Genomic DNA, 14,975 nt, shown 5'->3' on the forward strand with positions numbered 1-14,975 from the left:
TTTTTTTTCCTATTTCCTTTTTTTTTTGTGCTTAGAACACCAGAGATTTAGAAAAGGGGGTCTGGTGGGTTTCATTTGAATCTGCTAGATTAAACTTGCACTTAGAGCTAAGGACCCCTGCACAGGTCTTCACCTCACAATAGGATCCTTACTCTCTATTATTAAAGAACACTTTTTACCTCCTGCTTGAAAAATGCAAACTGCCCTGTTAACTCAACCTTTAGTCGTTTCTCTCTTTGTGAAGGGATCCTTGAAGATTGGGGAAAACACATCCTCCAACACTTTCCTTTTCCTCCCCATTACTTTTCACCAGATTATTTCTTAAGAGAGGGAGCTGATTCTGAACAAGGTGTGTCCTCGCTCTGGGAGCACTCTGCTCCTTTGCTCCCGCGTCCGTGCTGTTTGAGGGATTTGATCTCTGCGCAGTAGGATATACACGATACGAAGGATGCCTTGCAGCTTAGTTAAATGCCATTTGTGTTCCTTTTTTATTCTAGGTCAGAAGAAAATATTCAAAATCAGTTCAAGTAGTTTGTTTTTATTTTCTTTGTTCTTGCCTTGATGCTGTCAGTGTGGAAACAAGAACATGGCTGCAGTGGCTGGGTTTGCTCAGACAAACCTGGGGATACAGCCCAGTGCACATCACTGCCGCCACCGAGCTTCCTGTTTCTTGAGGAGACCATGCTCCCTTGCATCTGTTGATAAACTCAAAAATCACACCTACCCAGGTATTCAGCAGATAGAATCAAACCTTTGTTTAGGTGAGACGTACATTTTTAGTGAAGGAGCAGCTGACAGTATAACTTCTTTTTGTTTTCTTCTATGGTCCTTCAAACACGCTTCTTAGAATAAAGGCAAATTGGAACTTAAAGACAGTACTTGGTCAGGGTCCTAAGAAGGAGATGTATTAGTGGGATGATCACCCCCTGACTCTTGGTTCACATACCACTGCTTTCTAAATTTCAGAGGACAAGCCATTGAGAGAGCCATAGTCACCTATGGAAGGATGTTGGAGGAGTACAATCCTTTTTTTTTTTTTTTTTCCTAATTCAGTGTTACAAGTCTCACTGTGAACAAGGCCTTGAACACACTGTCGATGACATCCTTTCAGGCAGCTCCAGTGCCTTGACTTCAGCACCAGCTTTCTGTTGCAGCATCCCTGTTGTCTTAGCAACACCGTGAGCCATTCGGAAGCCACAGTCACTGGAGAATGGGAACCCGAGAACATCATCGTCTTTGCGTCACATAGTGGGAGAGGAAGTCGACTCTAGCCATTTTATCTTAATCCAATAACCTCTGATTAATTAATTACAGAGAAGAGATAAAAATAGTACAGAGATACATGTGATAGGTTGGGGAAAAGGGAAATGGATATATATATATATATATATATATATATATATATACACTTTTTTGGTCTTTTTTAAAGATTTTATTTATTCATGAGAGACACACAGAGAGAGGTAGAGATGCAGGCAGAGGAAGAAGCAGGCTCCATGCCTGGAGCCCAGTGCAAGACTTGATCCCAGGACCCTGGGATCACACCCTGAGTGGAAGGCAGACGCTCAACCGCTGAGCCCGCCAGGCGTCCCAGTAAACGGATATATTTTGATCTGAGTTTTCATTTATCAGCTTGACACTCCTACATTTCTATTACTTAAGGCCTCTGTTTAGAGCCAAAGTGTACAGAGGACTGTATTCTGTAGGTTGATTTTTGGAAAAAAGGAGAAACATACTGAAATCATGAGGTCACATGGAGCTTCAAGGTCTTCCATGCTTATAGCCCATTAAATGTGAGGCTCTTTGTACTTGTTGCTAAAGTTAAAATCCAGAGGGGCAAGGAGAGGCTGTTTTTAAGATCATACGAAGGTAAAGAAGCTTAACTTCTTAATACTTTAATCCACTTTTTTGTATAAGTGAGGAAACAGTCGAAGCTGCTTTAAGAGAGGCCCCAAAATATGTAAGAATGCGTCCTTCCTCACAGAGCCCCCCCCGTAGGGAGCAGAGAAGCCCAGGGCAGTCGGGGAGCTCTGTTTCATACGGTGTTGGAGGGACCCTTGTTGCTCTTTTATTATCAAGGATGATGTTCCTTCCATGGTCAAAATTGGCTCAAAGAATCATATCCACTTTGCAGCCTGGGAAAGAGGAAATTGGGAGCAAGCGATTTCCTTCTAAGGAAACTTCCCCTCATCACTTGTGCTCCCAGTTATTTGTGAGCACTTACCACGTAGCTAGTACCTAGCTTCAAGGAGGGCGGGAACATGTTCTCTTGAGCTAGATGGACGTGTGTTCCACTAAAACTCCAGGGGAGGGGTTTTATTTCTAAAAGGAAAAGGAGGAGAAAGACTAGTAAAGATTTTATTTATTTGAGAGAAAGAGAAAGAAAGAGAGCACACCCTGGGGGAGGGGCAGAAGGAGAAGCAGACTCTTTGCTGAGCCAGGAGCCCAGGGAGCCCAATGCAGGGCTCGATCCCAGGACCCTGAGATCACGACCTGAGCCGAGGGCAGATGCTTAACCCACTGAGCCACCCGGGCACCCAGAACTCCTAAAGGAAAGGACAGGGATGATGGATAGCTGTCAGTGCCGCATGCCGTGATGAAAATCGGAGCAGGACTTACAAAGATCCTTTGCCCCAGCAGGAAAGAAGGTCCTTGGTTAAACTTTGAATCTGTTATTTTGGAGAAACCTGACCATTGTCCTCTCTGGTCCCTGGTTTGACCTCTAGGAGGTCATCAAACTCAGCCACATCTGAAACTTTGGGGTTTATCACCGCTTTTGCAGGCTCCTGCCTGCTGGTGCATATTTGTAGACTTAGATTTCCTCAGGGATTGAACAAACACAGGCTTTTATCGACGAGGATTTATGGCTTATTTGGCTGTGATGGAGAGGTTGACTCCGTGCTTTATGTTTGACCGCTGACAGCTTCCATGCTTCGCCATCCCCCCTCTGCCACTGTGCTCCACATCTGGCCAAGCTGATTAGAAAGGCCGAATGCCTCCCTCCTTTGGCCCAGCGGGAGGTTCAAACCACACAAGCCTGGCCTGAGAGCAGAAACCCTTTCCCCAGCCTCACACCCTAAGACCAATAAAAGTCAAGCCAGTCAATTCATTTTTGGACCCACGTGGGGACTGCCCTGATGTTCCGAAAGATGTGAATAATAAACCTTTTCATACCCTCTTGATGTGTGTGTGCCTATTAGTCGACATCCAGACCAAAATCCAGGTTAGGGATCAATCTGAGGGGTGCTCACAACATAAGTGACAAAATCTCATCAGAAACGAGGTAGGCTTCTGTCCTACTTGCTTCTGGTTCATTCACATGAAAGTAGCCGCAGCCCAAAGTCTACTCTTGTTGTAGTTCTTAAGTCAACAGCATCTTGCTTAGTCTCTGCTTGTTCCTCCAGCCCTCAATTTAATGGGCACCTTGAAGCTTTCTGGAAGGAGTTTAAGTGGGAAAACAATGCCCTTGGTCTGACCTTTTCTGTTGAGCTACTCCCGTCGCCTGGCCAGTATTACTTAATGGAGACTTTTGAGAAGGTTCTGCACGATAGTTTCCTGCTCTTCGGGGTGCAGAAGCCGTGGGCTGCAGGATGCAGACACAACTCCCATAACAAAGCTGCATTGCCCTGCTCATAAACCGGTTCTTCTTGTCTCACCCAACCATTTTCCATGGTTCTTACTCTACTATGAAGCAGCGAAGAGCGGCCGATGCACGTCATCCCCGCTTTTCCCTCATCACTGTCCCCACTGCCCTGGGTCTGCCTAATGTTTGGTGGGAGCACAGCAAGGGTCTCTAGTTTTCCCCTCTGCAGTCTCAGCTTTCTGCCTGCCAGCTGCCCGGCCCCAGTGCCCAAGCCGTGTATTTTCCATTTTTGTTACGATGTGTAGATCGTTCACATTGCCTGCGTCTGCACGGTCTCATGTGGTGACTCCCGCATCTGTTAGCTCCTGTCCTTACCTGTTACACTCCGAATGTACCTGCAAGAGCTCTGATGCTTTTCTGGGTCTTTATTGCAAGATCGGAGACGGGCAGGCAGTGCAACGACAACAAATAGTGGGATAAATGTTAGACAACATGGATGGGCAATCATTTATCTGGCTCAGGTAACTTATCCTTTTGAAAAATCTACTGAAATATTGCCAACCAGATAAAACCCTTTCCCCAATAATAGCTCCACATTCTCATCGCATGCCCTCCAACCCAGACACACTGTCCTTTTCTCAGGGTCTGTGTCTGTGTGGTCCTGTGCCATGGCCTGGACCCCTCTTCTCGCCGTATTTGCGTATCTGTTTCTTCTTATCCATTAGATCTGAGCTCAAATATTGACTCTTCCTAGGAGCCTTCCCTAACCATCCTACGTGAGGAGGTAGATCTCTCTTGTCCTCCTCTTCCTCGTTACCCTGCTTTCTCCCTTTGTAATACTTACTGCTGCTTAGACTTCGGCATTTGTTTGTTTCTTGTCCATCATCTCTCCCATTAGGTAATAAGCTCCATGAAGAGAGAATGATGGTGGGATTTTTTTCTTTCATCACTGGTACGGTGCCTGACACACTAAGGTGCTAAATAAATATTTATTGGTGGATAAATGAATGAATGAATGCTCCCAGGATCCATTATGTTTTCTGTACACGTTGCTTCTCATGTTCTTTCCTGTCTTGGGAAACTTCACCGAACCTTCAAGGCCCAACCTCCTCCCGATAAAATTAATCACTTCCCCTTTTGTGACCACCCAGCGGGTTGTACGTGACTCTAATATCCTATGAATTCAGCACGTGCTGTAAGATTTTATCATGTATTGCATGGCTATTAATTGCTGATTTTTCCTCACCTTCCCACCTTTTGAGATGAGAAACATAGCTCATTGATTTTTTTTTGTCTGTAATGATGATAATAATAATCACCTCCAACTAACGTGTTAACTGCAAACATTTATTCTCTCATAGTGTTTCAGAGAGTCAGGAATTGGGAAGTGGCCTTGCTGTCATTCCAAATTATTCTTGGTGAAATGTTGCCAATTAGAAAGTGTGTGGGTTAGAGGCTTACATGGAATAAATATAAGAAGCAGGTATCCAGCAGAATTACAGTAGGGAACTTTTGATAACACAATTATTCATTTGATAAGCACTTTAAAAAGTGAGCAAAGTCCAATTTCCTGCATTTTTTGGCTAACGTGACGAGGCTTCCAAAAGAAGTCACTGGAGACTTCAGGAATAGACTTCCCAATAACTTCGCGGAGCTTTCACGAGTAGACAGTGAAGCGTACGTGATTCTTGCTCTTTCCTCACTTTTTGCAAATAAGCCTAAGTCAGAAAGAGGGGGCGTTAGCCTGCAAAGACCGATATTGGGGATAATCCCACTGTTGGATCTTTAATACCTCAGAGACATTTTTGATAAAGCCCTAGAGATGTAAGAATTAGAACAAACTAATGTCCTTAGTAGATAAAACTACTAAAACTCGAGATAAAGGTGGGAGAGAAACTCAAGATAAAGATGCCTATAGACGTTGTTAGCAGAAAAGGCGTTGGAAAACAATTGTGCTGGTGCAAAAACTGAAGGGAAAAAAATACAGTGAGCGAACAGTAAAGGTGCTCTTAGGGGCAGCCACGTGGTCAGCTGTTCACTCTTGAATTCCTAAATTGAAATTTATTTATTTATTTATTTATCTATCTATCTATCTTTAAAAATGAAATTTCTTTAAATGTTAAACGACAGCTCTGCGAATGGTTTTTCAGTGGTGGGCGCTGCTAGACCAACCCTGAGCCCTGGCATTATTCTTTCTCCTCTCCCTCAGGGTCGGTAAACTGCTCCAGAGGTGGGTAGTTCAGATAGTCCCGGGGCCCTCTTTATGTCCCAGCCTGTAACTTGCACCGTTTGGCCTTTAACCAAGGACCATTCCTTTATCCTTTGCAACACCAACCTGCTAATTTAATTGGAAGCATCTATTGTGCAAAAGGGTCTGCAGGATCAAGTGTTCCTCTGAAGACCTCTTCCTTGATATCCCCAAGGGCTCCCCTGTTCAGACTCAAGCCAAAGGTATTTCGGAAACTACCTTCCTTATCCCCGTGTCTAAATCAAAACCAAATTGAAGGTCTTCATGAAGCTCCAGACTCCTTATGGATTAAAAGCTCCGCCTAAGCTGATAGAATTTTGAGGCCCGAATTTATCGAGATTCACGTTGACATATTCAAACCTTATCCAAGCTTGCACAATAACTTCTAAAAACAGTAAGCAAGGGACTAAAACCAAGAGTCGAAACCTACTGAAACGAATCATTATAACTTCTATTGGTCCTTGAATGACTTGTACCTGTCCTCCTGGTCAAGAAACTCAATGGGTGAAGATTAGATTTGCCCAGGACCTCAGGGTCCTAGACAAAATGGCCATTCCCTACTTCCCCATAATACTAAACCCATTACTATTTCATTGTGGGGTTATATATTCTAGATTCCTCTATCTGTGCTATGCTGTCTTTAGTAGTTCCTTATGTTAGATGGAGGGAGTTAAACCTGCTTGAGCCTTCCTGAGAGTCAACAGTATGTAATTTTTAAAAATTTTTTTAAAAATTTATTTATGATAGTCACACAGAGAGAGAGGCAGAGACATAGGCAGAGGGAGAAGCAGGCTCCATGCACCGGGAGCCCGACGTGGGATTCGATCCTGGGTCTCCAGGATCGTGCCCTGGGCCAAAGGCAGGCGCTAAACTGCTGTGCCACCCAGAGATCCCAACAGTATGTAATTTTAATGACGTACCCTCCTACTTTTTTCTTTTCTTTTCTTTCTTTCATCTTTCTTTCTTCTTTCTTTCTTCTTTCTTTCTTTCTTTCTTTCTTTCTTTCTTTCTTTCTTTCTTTCTTTCTTTCTTTCTTTCTTTCTTTCTTTTTTTCTTTCAGATTTTATTTTTAGGTACTCGCTACACCCAACATGGGCTGGAACTCACATCCCGGAGATCAGGAGTCACAGGTTTTACCAACTGAGCCAGCCTGCACCCCCGTCTTACTGACTAGGACATTCTGGGCCCTAAGGTTCCCTGCAAGTCTTGTCTTACGTTCTTAACAGTTTTAAGTCAGAAAAGACTTTATGTTAGAAGGAATGTTAAAATTTTGTCAAAACAAATTATATCCCCCAGGACAAGATGAATCCCAAGGAGGCAAATCTCTCACTTTGGGCAGGCTGAGGGCATTCAGAGCTTTCAGAGTCAGGTGAGGGGCTCTGGGCCTTCGAGCTACAGCAGGCGGTTAGCTTCCAACTGGTTTAAAATGCCCCCACCTCTTGGGAGTTAATCAAGTTACCAGTAATCAAGACCCTTCCTTGGAAATTAAACTTGGGCTGACATTTGGTCATTTAAAGTTAGCTTTTTAACATCCTCCTTTCTGCATATTCATGAATAAACGATCTGGACAAACCTTTGTTGGTTTGACTCAATTGCATGGCCTGGCACCTGGGGCCCAAGGGTGCAAGAGCAGCAGCCTCCTGGGTCCCCAGAGGCAGAGAGACGGGTCGAGCTGAACCAAGGAGGGTTTTATTTCCGTGAGACCAGCACCAGGGAGGCAGCTGACTAGCGTCTCAAAGACGGACTCCAGAGCCCTGAAGATACTTCCAGGTCGTGTAAGGAACACGCGGGCTGGAGACGGGGGTGCGTGCAGGGGGCAGGGGGGCAGCTCGGTGTCTGGGGGCAGCCACGCAGGGTCTCCCTACCGCCTCAGGGGCAGTTTCAGTTCCCGTCCCAGGGTGTCTGGCCGGGCAGGCCTTTGGCCTGAGTTAAGAGATGAGCAGGGGAGCACCTCGTCTGTGAGAGAGAACCGACGGAGGCCACGTTGGAGGGAGTCGAAGTCCTCCTCCGGCATTTAGGGAGGAAGCTCGCCAGCTTCCAACCTCACCCAGTGGCCACAGCCCGCCTTCCTCGTGGCCAGGAATGGTGCCCACTGCTACGTGGGAGACGGGCACCCAGGCCTGAGCGACGGGAGGTAGACGGGGCCCACCGTGCCCCTGGGCTGGGTGTATGCAGGCCCCCCAGGGACCCACCTAGGCACCCAGGCCTGAGCGACGGGATGTAGACGGGGCTCATCTTGACCCCGGGTTGGGTCCACTCAGGCCCTCGGGGACCCACCGAGGCACCCAGGCCTGAGTGACGGGATGCAGATGGGGCCCACTGCGCCCCCGGGGCTGGGTCCATGCAGGCCCCAGGGACCCACCGAGGCACCCAGGCCTGAGCGACGGGATGTAGATGGGGCCCAGCCGCGCCCCCTGGGCTGGGTCCACGCAGGCCCCCGGGGACCCACCTGCCAGCACCCAGAGGCCCTGACCAATGGGCCCGCAGCCCCGGGTGCAGCTGCCAAGGAGGGAGACTCCACATCCCCACAGCTCGTTGTCACCGGCCTGCTTTCCTAGGGCCCACAAACCCACTCTGCTGTCCTGCCCACGGCCTCCCGTGGATTCACTACACCGCCAGCTCCCTGGTTTGCCTCAGGTCAGTCCCTTCAGTGCCCGTGCCAACTGCTCCCACCCCATCATGGCCCTGCATCTGGGGGCCCTCATCGGGCTGCGGAGACCCCCCAGGTGGAGACCCCACGTGGGGACACCACACACGTTGTTGCTCACTAAGAAGCCACTGTATTTCTCAGCAGGCAGCCTCACCTCCAGACATTCGCTTATCTTCTCCTTCACACGGTTCCTTCCCTGGTGATAATACTCTAAGTCCCGCTACTTTCCTCTTTTTCTGAAAATTATATATTTGTTATTTATTTTTTAATCAAAGGGATAACTCATGACTGCCTAACAAACAGATTAGAAACTCCTCTAGAAAATCGAGTTAACCTGGTTTGTTAACTGGTCATACCATACGACAAAACCCAGGAATTAACAGGCTGGATACGTCGAGAAAGATCCTAACTTGTCACCATCTAGACCCCAAGGCCTGACCTCTACCGCCTACCGGCTCGTACTCACCGACCTTCGTCCCATGTTTTGGAACGTCCCATGTCTTGGGAAGCTCTTCTTTCCAGTTGATCTCTTAACTCTGACAAATGACTCAAGGAGCATAATATTCTGTGGTGGAAATGCAAACTACTCCTCGAGCAAGAACTCCCGCAGCCTGGGCCACCCCACACCTGAGTCACCCCAGCACAGATGGACCAAGCTAGCTTTACCTCATTAGAATACTAGAGTCTCTGCCAAGGAGGAGCACAGGCCTCATTTACATAACATACAGCGTATCACAGACGTGTTTCCTGGGGGTGCATGTGCAACCTCCTGCTTGCCTCTACACACCCGACAGGGCTTCCCTGCCCAAACACCCATCCTAACTCTAAATCAAAGAAACCCGTTCACCCTTGCTCAGGGAGTCACAGCTTTGGAAGTTATTCCCCGTGATCCCCTTATTTGCTACGAATAAAGCGTATTTGTGCGACAACTCCACCTGATGTGGTTTGTATCTGCGACTCACTCAGGAGTGAACTCATGTGACTTCGGTTACAAATTCACTCCTAATGACCCTTTACTGGAGCCAGAGTGACCCAGAAGGCAGTACGCGTTGTATTCACCAGGACTAACTAGATAGAAGGGAGTTAATACCAACGGCAAGATGTGGGGAATGTTTTGGAAGTAACCGAAGATCTAGATCTCTCCATGAACAAAAGCAAAGGAAAATGGTCTCATGATTAAGAAACTCTGGTTCCAGTGTTTCTTGAGGAAGTGGGATGCCGTAAAGAAAGGCCTTACATGGCGGTTACAGGAAATGCCCTACCTGGTCACTGGGACAAAAAGGCAACTCCTTCAAAGAATCTGGTTCCACGATGCCCTAGAGGGCCAAATCTTGGGAGAAGTTCAAAGAATTTACTATTAAATATGAGGCATTCCCTCCAGAATTAGGGAAAAAAGCTCACTTAATAAGGACAATAATCAATACTTGTCTCATGACATTCACCTCATTGCCTCACCAATCCTCAACCATTATCTTAGGGACTTGCCTCACTCAGTCCAGTAACTTCTGTGCCTTTAAAGAACTGCCTTAAAGCACGTGGGTTCACACGGCAAAATCCTATAAATGCTCTTTCCTTACTTTCTCTTTCTGAGTAACCACCTAGGCTTTGTCAAGGTAGCTTCCCTTGCTGGTGTAAGTTTGATAAACCCAACTTTGCTCAACAGCTGTTTTCTGGGATCTCCACAAAATTCACTTAACTGGAGCCATGAAGCAGTATGTGGTTTCTCTAAAGCTTATTTGCCACTATTAACCAGAGTGTTTAAATAATCTGTTTCCTGGAAGTGTGTAAAGACACTCCGAGGAGTATTTACTCTTCTAGGGCCTTTTAGTTCGAGTAATTGGTAAGGTAAGGTATGGAAAGATAATATATGCAAAATGCTTAATGCCTAATAGAGTTCCTGGAACGACATGGATGTTCCATGAATGTTAGCTACATTAAAATCCCGTAATTCCCCCAGTTCTTCTTTCCTTGGACCTCTGAGCAGACTGCAACCTGCTCAGATGAGGGAGGAATTCCATTTTTTTACATTTGCCCTCCTTATCCCTTAAGGCAACTCTTTCTTGGGCAGAACTGAGTGCAAGGCCTCCTTTCAGGGACACTTGATTTTTAGCAATGGAAAGTGAAAAATACCTTGCCCCCCAATAATTGAGCCCATTTCCTTCTTTGCCATTCGTGCCAAATAAATGAACAAACCTAACGATTTCTCAAAAGCATGTTGGATGGGGCTGTGGCTAGAAGGGAATCTTGATTAAGTTATAAGGTTAATGAAATTAGAAATCTGGAGGAAACCTCGGTGTATCTTTAAAGACAGAGCTTTGGGATCATGAACATAAAAGGTCACTTAGGAAGGGGGGGGGTGCCTGGGGAAGTTTCCCATAACGTCTCATACATCAGAGACCAAAAGACACCAAAAACACTGCAGTATCTGCATCAGTTCTTAAAATTCTCCTTTCTGAGACAGCATATCCTAAATGCCAACTCTGTGTTATTATAAAACTCAAATCTACTCTGAAATTTAAAGAGGAAGCAGATGGTGTATAAATGTGTGAATAAAATCTTCCAAGGCAGGAAAAAAATGTTTAAAACTAAAAAAAAAAAAACCCTCCAGAGATGTTTACTTTGCCCTTTATAGTTCTTGGATGAAATGATGAGGCTGATGACTTCACTCCTGGACGCGGGGAGCAGGGCGTAGTGTTTGTGTGGGTCTTAGGGACGCGAGGTGGGAAGGTTCGCTGATGGGAAGGGGTGTGCTGGTAAATGTTTGACACCCAGCCAGGGGCGAGAGGGCTGCCCTCATTCATAGCGTTTGCTGATTTCTGTGGTGTAATTGTACTCACTTGGCTCGTGGCATGCTATCAATGTGGCATCACTGAACTCAGAGTTGGGAAGAGACATGCGGTGGCGCACCATTAGATGGTACATGGTCATACAGACATAGTAGACAAAAATAACCACCCCCCCAAAAAAAATAACCCCAAGAGCACAGATAATAGTCCAGTGTGCTGAAATAATTAGGAAGTGATGAGTTTTGAGTATTTAGTACCTTTTTAAAAATATAAATAGTGAAGTTGTAAGTGTATATAATTTATTTTATAATAATGGCTCGGAAAAGTCAACATTGGGCCCTCATGGACTGGTACCAAACACTGCGAGAGCGGAGTGTGTGCTTCATTTCTGCTTTCCTAATGATGCTGTATTTGTGGTTCTTATAGGTCATGTGGTTATTTCACACCTGAAGGTATAATCCCCCAGGACTTTTCTTATGAAGACCTTGTCTCCAATACAAAGCATGTGATCTCATTAAATCTCAGTTTCAGACAACAGTCGACCTCTCCAAGTGGGGAAGTGAGGCAAGGCTGGCCAGGTATCTCTCTCCCTGGACACTCTTCCAGAGAGGCAGGATCACCTTTAGGATCTGAGAGCTGAGGTGGGAAAGCAAGAAGGAAGCCTGAGCTATTACTACTACGGCCAAGTGTAGGGACTTTATGGAGATGATCTGTGCGGGGACGGAGCAATGGCACTTTTCTCAGACTAACGTGGACCCGGCTGCTCAAAGAAATCAATGTTCCAATTCAAATGACTCATTTTTGTAGAACATTAAGTTCACAGCCAATTTGTCAATATAAGAAAACTATCACTTCATTTAAAAAAAAAACCCTCAGAAAGTATTGCCTAAATTTTATGCCTTATAAATCCCATTTTGGCAAAGGTGAATTGAAATGCATAAAGGTGGTGTTGGAGTCTTACTAGCACTGTGTTGGACTTGGCTGCCATATTTTCCAGGCTGGTTATGGGACTTGAAATTGTCGTCTGAGAATTGGCTAATGAAACTATGCTTTTTCTAGGGAAAACTAAAGGAGGACATGATACCTCCTTACAACTATGTGAAAAGCTGTCCTGCAGAAGAGGGACTAGAACTTGTTTTATAGATTATCATGATAAGTAGAAATAGAGGCTCTGGGTTAGTAAGGGACTTGAGTTCCAATTTGGCTTCATCACGTACTACTTGAATGGCCTTGGGAAAATTACACAAACTCTCTAGACCTTGGATCCCTTATCTGTAGAATGGGGGGCTATTCCTTGTTCTTGTAACAAAGTGTAGGAATATGGTGGCTTGACCCGATCTAAACTTATTGTCTTGCAATCGGAGGTCAGACTCCAAAATGGGTCTCACTGGGGCATAATCAAGATGTCAACAGGGCTGTTTTCTTTCTGGAGCCTCTTGGGAAGAAAACATTTCCTCTTTTTCTACCCTCTCCAGGCCACCCGCATTCCAGGTTCATGGCCCTTTTCTTCCATCTTCAAAAGCAGAAATGTTGGCCAAGTCCTTCTCATACTGCTCTCCCCTTGGTTTTCTTTTCTCTTCCCTATTCAATTTATAAGAGCTCTTAGAATCACACTGGGCCCACTCATATAATCCAAGATAATCTCTCCATTCTCAAGTTAGTGGATTAGCCTTAATTCCATCTGCAAACTTGATTCTCCTTTGCCATGCAATCTATCATATTTATATCCATAGGCTCCAGGGGTGAGGATGTGGACAATTTTCGGGACCTGTTATTCCGCCTACCATATGAGGATTTTAAAAAGTACCTACCTCATAGCATTGCACCGAGGAAGAGTCCTTGGGAGAGTAAGGACTTAATAAATATTAGCATCTATCATCATTATTATTACCATAATAACAATCTGTATTAGTTTGCTAGGCTGCCATAACAAAGTACCACAGACTGGGTGGCTCACGCAACGAATTTATTGTTGCACAGTCTTGGAGGCTAGAAGTCTGAGATCAAGGTGTTGGCAGGGTGGTCCCTTTTGAGAACTGCGAGGAAGAGTCTATTCCCTGGTTTTTAGTGGTTTGCTAGCAATCTTTGATGTTCCTTGGCCTGTCGAAGCGTCACCCTGGTCTCTGCCTTTGTTTTCCTGCGGTGTTCTCTCACCGGGCGCCCCTGCCTGAAACACCCCTTTTTATAAGGACAGTAGTCCTGGTGCACCAGAATGACCACATCTTAACCAACCACATCTGCAGCAACCCAGTTCTCAAGTAAGATCACGTTCTGAGCTGCTGGAAGCTAGGATTCCAACATACGAATTTTTGAGGGTCACACCATTCAACGCAGGATACAGACCAGAGCATGGGGCGTAGTACGAATGAACCAATGACAGAAGGTCTAGACAGAGCATATTTATATCAGGAAGAGGAAATGCTTTCTACCAGAGATGCCTGAATGTGGAATGGGATGGTGAGTTTCCCAATATTTGTCAACTACTTAGTGAGGACAAGGATGTTGCTGCGCAGATTCGAGCAGCCCCAAACTGCTGAGAAAACATAAGCTTTAAAATGCCCTCTTAGGACACCTGGGGGGCTCAGCGGTGAGTGTCTGCCTCCGGCCCAGGACGTGATCCCGGGGTCCTGGGATCAAATCCCACGTCGGGCTCCCCAGAGGGGGCCTGCTTCTCCCTCTGCCTGTGTCTCTGCCTCTCTCTGTGTGTCTCTCATGAATAAATAGTCTTTTAAAAAATAAAATAAAATAAAATACCCTCTTAACCCAGAGAGGATAGGCTTCTTGCATAATCAACTCCAGAAAACTGCATCACTTTCCAGAGATTAACGAGAGCTCACTTCCTTAAACCAGCGTGTCTACTACCCCACCCCCAGAGGAGCTTGCTATGTGGGGATCTGGAACATTCTTGGGAAAACTTAGCCCAGATTTTCTTTATAGACCGTGATGCAGTCACATCCCAGGAAGTGAGAAGTGGTAGGAGTAAGCACTTCAAAGCTCCTGTTAATTATTATAATTCAGGGGGATCATTTCCTGTTTGAAGATGCTGTTTGGAGATCTTGCCCAAGCATCTATGTTGGATCCCAGGTAGGTGAGAAGTCACTTGTATTTCTAGGAAAATCCAAAATGGTGTCAGATACAAAATAAATCCAGATTTAGGTGAGGAGAGACTTTATTGCAAAGAATGATTGCAAGTGGCTGTGGGGGTGGGGGTAAGGGAAGAATGAGTGTAATGGGATAAGGGGAGCTTCGGAAGGGAGAGTGCTACATCCACGAGGTCTGCAAGCGTCTCCGAGGTCAGGCAGAGAAGGGTTTTTTACTTTTACTGAGAGGAATCAAAAAGGCTAGAAAGAACTAGAAACAACTAGAACTAGAAAGAACTAGAACCCTAGCTAGAAAGAACTAGGGTGTTGAACTGTTGATTAGAGAGTCGATCAGGGAATATTTTGCCCTGAGCTCAGCCTCTTCTTGGGGGCACCATTCCAGAGCGGCCCTTGCTGGCTTAGCAACTTGAGCAGGTTATTTTCCTGCACCCATTTCCTCGCTGTGAAGTCGGTGCAAATACAGAGCTTGTCATAGGGAGGGTTTACTCAGGCCTAGCGTCTCAAAATTCTGTGCTCTTGCCAAGAGACGGCCAATTACTTACTAGAACTTAGTCTTTACAAAAGCCTCTGTAGAGCCAATTCCTTTTTAAAAAGGTGCAAACTTATT

Source organism: Canis lupus, chromosome 10 (genome assembly GCF_011100685.1).
Source record: "Canis lupus familiaris isolate Mischka breed German Shepherd chromosome 10, alternate assembly UU_Cfam_GSD_1.0, whole genome shotgun sequence".
Lineage (NCBI taxonomy): Eukaryota > Metazoa > Chordata > Mammalia > Carnivora > Canidae > Canis > Canis lupus.